The following is a 12694-nucleotide window of genomic DNA, read 5'->3' as shown; positions in this document are numbered from 1 at the left end:
TCGTAGACATCGGCGCTGTCTTTCTTGGAAATATCTCCTTAACCATGTAGGTTAAGAAGATATTTCTTGGACCTACGGATAAGTCTTAATCTAGGCTTACCTGTAGGTCAAAGTGGTCTGTAAGGGTTTACAACCACTTTAATGTCACAAGTTAAAGTGATTGTAAAGGTTTGATTTTTTTTTTAAATATCAAACATATCATACTTACCTCCACTGTGCAGCTCGTTTTGCAGAGTGGCCCTGAACACCATCTTCTGGGGTCCCCGGCGGCTCTCGTGGCTCCTCCCCACATGAGATAACCCCCTAGGAGAAGCGCTCTCCTGGGGGGTTACCTTGCAGGTGCGCTCCTGAATTCCATCATTCGGCGTCCATAGCCACCAAATGCAGGACTCCCCCCCCCCCCCCCGGCGCCCATGTAATTGGATTTGATTGAAATCAGCGGGAGCCAATGGCTGCGCTGCTATCAATCTATCCAATCAAGAGCCGAGAACCCCAGGCAGAGAGAAAGCACGTCCTCGCCGTGGGACATTTCAGGGCTCAGGTGAGTAAAATGTGGGGCTGGGGGCCGGTGACTGCCAGAAGTTTTTTACAGGAGGGTTTACAACCCCTTTAAGTTAAAGTCACAAGCTTCTACAATGATCTATGCTTGCTTCTTGAAAAAATCAGTCAATTCAATTGCCACTAAATATTTTCAGTTCATATAATGGGTGAGCGCCACTCAGTCCTAGAGAACTGTGATGATGTACCCACTAGGGGGTGTGTAAACAATAGGCTGGGCTCACATACGATAGGCTAAATGATGTGACTGCCGTTCTGCCTGAATAGAACTAATGGCATGAAAAGGAAGCCACAGACAGTGCTGGAGGATGGAGAGGGAAAGTAGAACTTGAACTTTTATTTTTTTTTAAAAGGAGGAGAAAGCTAAAAATAAAAAAATGCAACTAAAGTTCCACTTTAAATCACATCAGTTGGCTTTTCTCAATCTACAAGAGCAGGCTCCAAGACACTTTTGGTTTGCCAACCTTCTCACCTTATCAAGTCCAAGAGTAACCTAATTTCTGCCATTTGTAACAGCAGTCTTGTTCTTTGTTATTACCCATAGCTTGTATGACCACAGGAGAGGACTAGGACATTGAATGATAAATCACAAGCTTTATCCAAAAAACATAGTTATTTTTCCTCTGCCATATATAGATTCAGTGTCTGTAAAACTGCAGATGCTGACTCTTGTCCTAAGTAAAACTAAACTATAACTGAATGACATTTAATTTGCTAAAGAACTGTGTATTATTACCACTTTTCATTTTTTTAATTTTTTTTATAAAATACCATGAGCACCTTTTATTTAATTTTTTTTCAAATCTCAGTACTACTGATTTCTTCCATACTCCTTCAGTCACTTCCTTTCTAAAAGTACTTAGCGCCACATACACATAATTTCTCTCAACCGGCTTCTTTATTGAGACAAAAATAAATCACGCCTGTATATGTATCAGCATAGTATCAAAGACCTGAACATACAGGGGCAGATCCACAGAGAGAGTACGCCGGCGTATCTACTGATACGCCGGCGTACTTTCAAATTTCCTGCGTCGTATCTTTAGTTTGAATCCTCAAACCAAGATACGACGGCATCTTGGTTAGACCTGACAGGCGTACGGCTTTGTACGTCTTCGGATCTTAGATGCAATACTTCGGCGTCCGCTGGGTGGAGTTTGCGTCGTTTTCCGCGTAGCATACTTCCTTATTCCCGGACGTCTTACGCAAGAAGGAAAAATGTTTACATTTCGACGCGGGAACGACGGCCATACTTTATACAGCACTTTATATGTGCTTTGTGAATCAGGCACTTGCGATGAAAACTTGCGGCGGTGTAACGTATCTACGATACGTTACGCCGACGCGATTCTACGTGAATCTGGCCCACAGTTCTAAAATTCCTGCAGCTTTCTGCTGTTACTTGTGTGGTTTATGATTGCAAATAGGCTAATACAACTGTTACGACTTCAGAGAATGTGTGTGCTGGTAAGGGCATGCACTTCACAAGCACATGTGTGTGCATCATGTTCATTTTACTTGTTTAAAGTAAGGAATATTTGTTACATTGTAAATTATGACCAATGCATTCACAGGACAAACGTTACCTTCTTGCTTTCTGTGTCATATGCTGTTTACCTTCTTCATAATAATACCATTAACCTCTGGTCAGTATGCATCACGTTAAAGCAACATAATGTTATTGTAATTGAATAAATAAGATTCTTTATAAAACACATAATTAAAACTGATACCTAATAGGCAACTGGCATTAGCCTATAGCCCCCAAGTAACAATTTAATTAGTTGTTATAATAAAAAGCTCTACAGTAGCTTCCGGAAACCTTTGCATTACTGTTAAACGTTGATGATTGTAACATTATTTTTTTTAACCTTTTGAATCATCTTGGGCAACATTAAAAATTTTACATTAGTGGGCCATATTGAAAGCAAAAATACTCCTCATAATTGTTGACTGTTTTCTCATCATTAGTAGCACTGAATTTAATAGTGTTTTTATTTATAGACATTTATATAATATTCTATACACTATATTGCTCTTTATTGCATGAAATCAAAGATTTACAACAGTTTTCATTGCCTTTTTTTTTTTCAGAGATACGATACGCCGCCGTAACTTACTTGTGTTATCTTCGAATCCTTAAAGATTTTGCGCCGTAAGTTACGGCGGCGTAGTCTATCTCTGGCGGCGGAATTCAAATCGGCGATTAGGGGGCATGATTCATTTAAATGAAGCGTGTCCCCGCGCCGAATGAACTGCGCATGCGCCGTCCCTAAATTTCCCGCCGTGCATTGCGCTAAATGACGTTGCTAGGACGTCATTTTTTTTAACATAGACGTGAGTTACGTCCTTCCCGATTCACCGACTTACTCAAAAAAAAATTCAAATTAAACGTGGGAACGACGGCAATACTTAACATGGCAAGTCTAACTATACGCCGCAAAACACCAGCTTTAACTATACGCCGGAAAAAGCCGACTAGAGACGACGTAAAAGAATGCGACGGCCGCGCGTAGGTTTGTGGATCGTCGGAAATAGCTCATGTGAATCTGGGCCTAAATGTATATTATAAAATATGACAGTACAATGAGTTTTAAAAAAACATTACATTTTTATACACATGTAGTTTGAAATGCTTTATGACACTATATGCTTTATATTACTTGGAAACACATGCTTAATCATAGTATAAAACAATGTAAGGAGCAGTCAATGTTCATAATGCCCTCTCTGATTGCACTCATTTGCTCATTCACTCAGAGGACACTGCAGCATGCTGAATTGAAATGTTTCCATGTCTCACGTCACCCAGTTTTGCTCTGTAATGTGCATGTTCATGCACCTGGTATTGTTGGCAGGGATTTCTTTGGTGACTCTAGGAAAATAGTACAATAGTTCTTGGTGCTGGTGTAGCTTTCAGCACAGAGTTCTCAGCAGTGAGAACAAGTCGAAACCCTGCAACTCTCCTAAGAGTACCCATACAGTGTCTTGAAATGTTAAACATTTTGTCATGTTACAACTAAAAACGTAAATGAATTTTATTGGGATTTTATGTGATAGATCAACACAAAGTGGCTCACAATTGTGAAGTGGAAGAAAAATGATAAACGGTTTGCACATTGTTTTATAAATAATTATATGAAAAGTGTGGCGTGCATTGGTATTCAGCCCCTTTTACTCTGATACCTCTAACTAAAATCTAGTGGAACCAACTGCCTTCAGAAGTCACCTAATTAATAGAGTCCACCTGTGTGTAATTTAAACTCAGTTTAAATACAGCTGTTCTCAGCGGTTTGCTAGAGAACCTTAGTGAACAAACAGTATCATGAAGGCCAAGGAACACACCAGACAGGTCAGGGTTAAAGTTGTGGAAAAGATTTAAAGCAGAGTTAGGTTATAAAAAATATCCCATGCTTTGAACACCTCACGGAGCACTGTTCAATCAATCATCCAAAAAATGGAAAGAGTGTGGCACAATTGCAAACCTACATGGCCATCCGCCTAAACTGACAGGCCGGGCAAGGAGAGCATTAATCAGAGAAGCAGCCAAAAGGCCCATGGTAAACCTGTAGAAGCTGCTGAGATCCACAACTCAGGTGGGAGAATCTGTCCACAGAACAGCTATTAGTCATGTACTCCACAAATATGGCCTTTATGGAAGAGTGGCAAGAAGAAAGCCATTGTTGAAAGAAAAACATAAAAAGTTTGCAGTTTGCGAAAAGCCATGTGAGGGACACAGCTAACGTGGAAGAAGGTGCTCTGATGAGACCAAAATTGAACTATTTGGCCTAAAAGCAAAACACTATGGGCCAGATCCTCATAGCGCGGCGCATTGTTGCGGCCGGCGTAGCGTATCTCTGATACACTACGCCGCCGTAACTTACAGCATATTTTCCTTATCCTCAAAGAAGTTGCGCCGTAAGTTACGGCGGCGTAGTGTAATTTTGGCGGGGTAAGGGCGCGCAATTCAAATCGAAGTGATGGGGGCGTGTTTTATGTAAATACGTTGTGACCCGACGTAAATCTTTTTTTTTTTAACAGCGCATGCAGCGTCCGTAAGGGTCCGTAAGGGTATCCCAGTGCGCATGCTCGAAATTAAACCGGAACAAGCCAATGCTTACGACGGTTGACGTCATTCTACGCAAATCCCTATTCGTGAACGACTTACGCAAACAACGTAAATCGAGCCCAGATGCAGTCGTATCTTGTTTTGTAGATACAAAACAAAGATACGACGTGGGAACTTTGAAATTACGCGGCGTATCAATAGATACGCCGGCGTAATTCTTCTGTGGATCTGGCCCTATATGTGTGGTGGAAAACTAACACTACACATCACCCTGAACACACGATCCCTACCGTGAAACATAGTGTGGGGATGCTTTTCTTCAGCAGGGAGAGGGAAGCTGGTCAAAATTGATGGGAAGATGGATGGAGCCAAATACAGGGCAATCTTTTAAGAAAACCTGTTAAAGCATGCAAAAGACTTGAGACTGGAGCAGAGGTTTACCTTCCTGCAGGACAACGACCCTAAATTTACAGCTAGAGCTACAATGGAATGGTTTAGATCAAAGCTTATTCATGTATTAGAATGGCCCAGTCAAAGTCCAGACCTAAATCCAATTGAGAATCTGTGGCAAGACTATTTTGCAAAGAAGAATGGGCAAACATTTCACTCTTTAGATGTGCAAAGTTGGTAGAGACATACCCAAACCGCTCTAACTGCAGGGAAAGGTGGTTCTGCAGAGTATTGACTGGGGGGGGGGGCTGAATACAAAAGACATTTATTTGTAAAAAAAATCATTGAAAAACATTTTTTATTTTACTTCCACTTCACAATTATAAGCCACTTTGTGTTGGTCTATCACATAGCGTTTTTTTCTGCCAAAGGAACTGGCTTTTTTTTTTTAAACAACAAACATGTTTCAATTTTTTTTATTAGATGTGTTTTATACAGTAGCAACAAGGAAAACATATTGTGTTTTTTTTTTAATTGACGCTTTTTTTTGTTTATAGTGCAAGAAATAAAAACCGCAGAGGTAATGAAATACCAACAAAAGAAAGCTCTATTTGTGATAATAAAAGGACATACATTTTATTTGTGTACAGCATCGCACGATCATGCAATTGTCAGTTAAAGTAGTGCAGTGCCGTATCGCAAAAATGGCCTCATCATGAAGGGGGTAAAACCTTCAGGGGCTGAAGTGGTTAAAGAGGAGCATTAGGTCCCTCCCAAAAATGTTTAAGTCAGCAGCTACAAATACTGTAGCTGCTGGCTTTTAATATAGGAACACTTACCTGTTTAGGGATCCAGTGACAATTAAAGGGGTTGTAAAGGAATTTTTTTCCCTAAATAGCTTCCATTACCTTAGTGCAGTCCTCCTTCACTTACCTCATCTTTCGATTTTGCTTTTAAGTGTCCTTATTTCTTCTGAGAAATCCTCACTTCCTGTTCTTCTGTCTGTAACTACACACCGTAATGCGAGGCTTATTTCCTGGTGTGGAGAAAGCCTCTTGAGGGGGCGAGCAGGAGTGTCAGGACACCCACTAAGACACAGCTCCTTTCTCTATCTGCAAAGTACAGAGTGTCCTGACTTGCCTGCTCGCCCCCTCCCCCCTCAAAAGGCTTTCTCCACACCAGGGAGAAAGCCTCGCATTATGGTATGTAGTTACAGACAGAAGAACAGGAAGTGAGCATTTCTCAGAAGAAATAAGGACATTTAAAAGCAAAATCGAAGGATGAGGTAAGTGAAGGAGGACTGCACTAAGGCAAAGGAAGCTATTTAGGGAATTTTTTTTTTCTTTACAACCCCTTTAAGCGGAACCGGCAGTGAAGCCCTCTGCCAGTTTCCTACTGTACATGCGTGAGCCATGCTTTGCTTTATGAAGGGTCTCACAGTCTTCTGGGACCTGTGATGTGTCCCAGCAGGCTATGGGGGAATGATGGGTCAAATTAAGTGGGGGCGGGTACCTCTCAAAACCCCCCAAAAATGGCAAATGTGGAAGTGGAGTGGGGGGAGGATGCAAACAATTTTAGGTGAAGTTTCACTTTAAGTAAATCAAGTGCATAGAAAGAGGAGGTTGTCCAATTTTTATTTCAGGATCCTTTCCCACCTTCCAGAAGCTACTACTGCTCAGGGTGCACTGTACGTCCACCTGTAAGTTGCCAGGATGATCTTTGTATCACTTTTTAAATAATGTGCCTGATGTCCATCATCTGGTTTTTAGGTTAGCTTCTTAATTTAGAAATTTTTGGTTTCATCCAAACTATGCAACTTTCTGTTCTTCATGTGACTAAAAGAATCTTGCAGGTGCTCCCTGGATTCCAGCCGCTTCTGGAGGACTCTCGGCTTGGACATCCCCTCTGACACGAGCCTCCTTGTTTGTATGGGACCGATTAAATATTTCAGGCATAATGCTCTCCAAACATCCCCCTGGGCTCCTCTCAGAGAATATCCCTGGTTTTCACCCAGAGAAGAGCCTGGGTTCTTTAGCTTTAGAGGTTCTGACGGGAATGTTGCATGTGCCAAATTTGCTCCACAAGGCTTTGTCCTCCCTTTCTGAGTTACAGACATCTTACCAAATGTTTCCCTTTGCATCCTGGAGACATCGACAAATAGTAGATTCCTTTAATAAATTACAGCCCCGCAACTACGACCCCCTCAATACACTGACTACATTTGAATCCTTATGTGTCGATGTCCCAGAATCCAAACACCTACTGTCACAAATGTATAAACTTGTTCTTAGTGCACAATCTACATCTGTCCCCTACTACATCAAAGAATGGGAGAGCGTGCTAGGATAGGATTTTACCCCATCACAGATTCAGAGGATGATCAGATTAACACACATTGGGCCAGATTCAGAGAGAGATACGATGGTGTATCTCCTGATACATCGTCGTATCTCATAGTTAGGCTGGTCGTATCTATGCGCCTGATTCATAGAATCAGTTACGCATAGATATGCCTAAGATCCGACAGGTGTAACTGTGTTACACCGTCGGATCTTACCTGCAATTTAAAAATGGCGTGGGGGCGTTCTCGCTGATTTACGCTGAGAAATATGTAAATCAGCGAGATACGCAAATTCACGAACGTACGCAGACCCGAGGCAGTGTTGTTACGACGTTTCCGTAGCGGTTTTCCTTGCGTATACTTACCCCTGCTTCTATGAGGCGCAGCCAATGTTAAGTATAGCCGTCGTTCCCGCGTCGATTTTGAATTTTTTTACGTCGTTTGCATACGCCGATTCAGAAACCCGCGTGCCGCAAGTTACGCTCACGCCGAAACCACTGACGTCCTAGCGACGTCAGTGGGAGCAATGCACGCCGGGAAATTTCGCGGACGGCGCATGCTCATTTAAATCGGCGCGGGGACGCGCCTGATTTAAATAGTACACTCCCCTAGCCGCGAAATTTGAATTCCGCCGGGGGGTTTACGATCCGCCGCCGCAAGTTTGGAGGTAAGTGGTTTGTGAATTACCCACTTGCCTCTCAAACTTGCGGCAGCGGATCTTAAATCACATAGATCACGCGGATCAAAAGATCCGCTGATCTATGTGAATCTAGCCCATTATCTCCATTAGTTTCCGCATCAAGAAAAATCGTATACATTTCTCACTAGATGATATAGTACTCCATCCTGCCTGGCTCCGATGGAATGCTTGTTGTTTGGTGGGGTGTGACCAATGGGGCACATTTCTTCACTTGTGGTGCTTTTGTTCCAAGATCAAGGCTTTTTGGGAGCTTTTTGGGAGGTGTAGTGCCCTTTACTTAGGTAGGTGCTAGAGTAGGGTTTTTCGTAAGTGTAGGTCAATTTAGGCAGGCCTGGCTGGAAGCTAGGCTGTTTGTTTTGGTTTGTGTGGACTGGGAGTGACTCAGAATAGCAGCTATGACTCACAGACAGCATCACCTCACTATTACATCCCTCTTTCTTCTGGGGGATTCTAGAAGAAGAGAAGGGGAAGAGAGGTAGAGCTGTTTGTGGTGTCTCAGGGAGCCCTGACCAATCCCCAACTAGGATTGGCAGGGGGCAGGCCTCCTTGAGATACCTAGAGTCAGCCCAGCTAAGGAGGAGTTGTCGGGTGGAAGAAATGAGGATGGAGTACTAGGCTGGTTAGTGACATGCACAGTCAGGCAGACTGGGTAGGCATGCCTGAGAGGACTGGGAGTGTGCAGTCTGGGATGGGTGCAGAGCCAGCAGTAAGGATTGTGATGTTACGGGCAGTGAAGTCAGGCAGCAGCAGCCATGAGGGCTGGCAGGGCCTGAAGAGGGTTGACTGGGAGCATTAGTCCATCCGTTAGGACAGCTAGCACTGAAGAGACTTTCCATATTTTCTGCTACACTGTAAGGGCCTGCGGTCCCTGCCTGAAAAGGGCAAGTTACTTAGGCCTGACTGAGCCAGTGTCAAGTCTAACCACCATGTGTTAGCTGCTCCTGGAACCACTAAATAGGAAGCGACATTCAGGAGGAATGGAGCAAACCACTACATAGGAAGTGAAGAGTTGTGCTGAAGGAGTCTGAAGAAGTGTACATAAATGTCCCCAGCAACTTTGCTATTATTCCACTGGGCATTCCATGTTTCCCATACCCCATCCAAGTTGAATTTCTTTAATTAAACAACAAAAAAACAAAAACAAAGCCAATTCATGATCTTAAAATGTCTGGAAATTGAATGCCGGGCCGGGTGATTGGTGGGCCACATCACTTAGCAGACCCTACGGGGGTACAGCTACATACAGAGGCCATCACCCCATGGTTAAAAAAAAATGTCCCTCAGACCGATAGGGGGTTATTTACTAAAACTGGAGCTTGCAAAATCTGGTGCAGCTCTACATAGAAACCAATCAGCTTCCAGGTTTTTTTTTGTCAAAGCTTAATTCAACAAGTTGAAGTTAGAAGCTGATTGGTTACCAAGCACAGCTGCACCAGACTCTATGTGCACCAGGTTTAGTAAATCTCCCCCATAGAATTCTTTCCTGTGCATTTTCTATTTCATGGGGCCTCTTCCTCCATTAAATTGTATAAGAAGAGTGTTACTCCACACTTATTAAAGCAGGGGTTCCGCGGGTATTCTTTTTTTTTTTTTTTAAATGATTGTGCCGGTGTTACCTTGTTTAATCCTGCACTCGCGTGTCCTAATACTTTAGCCGTCCGCATAGTCATTCAGCAGGAAACGATAGTTTATAAAAATTTGTGATGGACGTTTCCATCTTGCTTGTGTTCAGTCTGAAGCCTCAAGCAAATGCTTCCGGGATACAGTGAATGTGCAGTGTTGACGGCGAGCGGCGCCGTCAACACTACACAGTTGCCGTCACGTGACCCGCGAGATAACGCGGGATTTCAGTACAGCGCGTCTCCTGGGAGGCTCGATACATCACTCCCAGGAGACATAGCGCACGGCCTGGGAAAACTAAATACACGCCCACTCCCGCAGGGAAAGGATCCTGAAAGTAACACTAGATGCTGGCTTAGCAAGGTAAGCAATCAGATTGAAAAAAAAACAATGGATTCTGCTTTGACCATGGGTGCTGCTATGATTGAGACAAACTTGATATTTAGGGTGAACCCCTGCTTTAAACACAGTCAAGTCACTGATCCCCAAAATCTGGAAACAATCATTGTGCCCCTTGTTACTGGACTGGTAAAGAGAGGTTGGCACAATTATGGAGGCGGAACAGTGGATGCACACAGTCAGAGATCAACAAGACAAATTCAGAGACATTTGGTCAGGTTGGATGTAGATCCCTACAGACTAAATGTTATCCCGTACAACAACAAATACGTACATATATAACCGATGCACGATCCTCCTACAGACGTACCCAATACTAATTAGTTTGACTTGTCGTTCGCTTTAATTTAATTTTTCTTCTCTAGGGTTTCTTTCACTCTTCCCACTACCCCGGCCCTTCTCCTCTACTTTAATGAGATTCTCTTGAACTGCATCTAAACATTGTTTGTACATTGTACACCTCAGGCTAGTTCAGGTATGCCTACATGGTTGTGATATATAATTTACTTTGGTTCACCTCTACCTAGTCGCTCACACCCGTGCTGACGAAGGTGTGGGGACAGGTGAAGAGCCTAAGTGCCTTTCTTGAATGCCACATACCTGCCCTGCATATGTGAAGCATATACATTGAGTTCGTTGGACCTGTTACTAATGTGTAAACCTGATGTGAATTTTATGTTCATGCTCATTTGTAGATTTTATTTGTACTGCCTACAATTTGTATTTCTTGCAAAACTCAATAAAAATTTAATAATAAAAAAAGAAATAGAGCTGTTACAGGAAACAGGAAAATTGATCAGATTACAAAATGTCAGCCACCGATTCATTGTTGTCCATTGTAAGTAAAGTGAAGAAAGCACAGTTTACGGTGTGATTTTGGTGAAAAAGTATGCACACATTTGCATAGCGTTAGACTTTTTTGCAGCAGGCTTTCTTTCTAGTGACTGATTTGTGAAATTTTGGAGGTTATCAGCTGGTGTACATGTTTTCTGACGCCATAAGACTCTTTTAAATCAGAATCCCCCTTATCAATGGTAATATTGATATAATGGTGTATAATCAAATTGTTTTGCACACTATTTCCCATGTGACAATTACCCAGCTTTCACAGAACAGAGGTTTTCACATGATAGGTGATGAAAGGATCTCACAGGGTCTGCTTCTTTGTTTCTAAACAATCAGAAAACATTGTATATGGCCAGAGAAAAAACAATAAATTCTGTAAAGGGTAAAAAAAACTTTTTTAAAGATAAGAAAACTGTTCACCACAAAAGAAAGATAATGGATTGCTTGGGCGACATTGTGGCAAATGATTAGCATATTGTGCTGCTGCAGTACTAGATGTTCAGCTCTCACCGAGAACATGCACTTTGTATGTTCTTCACGTTCCAGAATGGGTTTTCAAAGGCCAGGCTGATTTTTCCCTACAAATTAAAAACATATTGGTAGGTTAGGTGATGATTTCTTTTAGAAAAGGTTTATTATTAGTTTCAGTAGTACACAGCATAATTATTACAGTACAGTTAGTACATATGACACATAACTAGTAAGAGAACAGCCTCTTATGAATAGTAATATGTTTCATCAGTAAAGCAAAATCCAGCTTGAGTTCACAATAGATTAGGGTATCAAGGTGTCATAACTTTAAGGTTACAATAATATTAAATACTCTGGATGCGATCCTGTCATTATTGTTATACAAAATCAAATGCCCAATCATGTAAATGTGGACTGGGAGAGAGCCAAATAAAAGAAGAAGGTCAAAGAAAAGATATTGTGTTAGTTAAAGAAAAGAAAGAAAGATAAGGGAGATGTGGAGGAGAGGGTGATTCCCAGAGGGTCACATTCATGTTTCTCTCAGATGGTAAGCAACAAAATGTCAAATGTCAAATGTCAAATCTTGATGGGCTGGCATACGATATCCGGGATGCCACACTTTTAGAAATGTATCATGAGTATTGATCAATATGGCTGTCAGCTTCTCATTAACCATTATATCATTCAATCCATTATTTACTGCCTCAAAGTTCAAGGTTGGAGTTTTCCAGGCTCTTGCTATTGTAAGTTTGGTATCTATAAAAATGTGGGTGACCAACCCCCATTTGGTACAGAAAAGTGCATCAATAGGTTTATGGAGCAAGGTCAAGTACGACACAAATGAGATTATAAACCTGAATCCATAATTTGCTAACTCCTGGGCACATCCACCAAATATTTACCATTTAGCCTTCTTGGGGACAGCCCAAAAAGCAGGTGTGTGTGTGTGTGTGGGGGGGGGGGGTAATTTGGTGTAAACTGAGCTAGTACCAGGGGTACAAATTTTTATAGAGATAATCACATGGGGCAACAACGACCGCCACACAAAACTGGATTCGTGAAAAATAAATAGAGGTGTATATACTATACCCAATATACAGTATATACGTCTATTTTTTTTTCACTAATCCAGTTTTGTGTGGTGGCCTCTGTTGGCCCTTGTGATCATCTCTGTCCACTCAGGTGACAGATATTGCGTGGAGGCATCTTTTAATGACTACATTTTAAATTTTCCAATTATGTGAGTGCAATTTGATATAATGGATAATGTGTTTCATTATTATTGTAACTGATTATTATT

Source organism: Rana temporaria, chromosome 4, assembly GCF_905171775.1.
Source record: "Rana temporaria chromosome 4, aRanTem1.1, whole genome shotgun sequence".
NCBI lineage: Eukaryota > Metazoa > Chordata > Amphibia > Anura > Ranidae > Rana > Rana temporaria.
The sequence above is the reverse complement of the archived record's forward strand: the minus strand, read 5'-3'. Positions refer to the sequence as shown.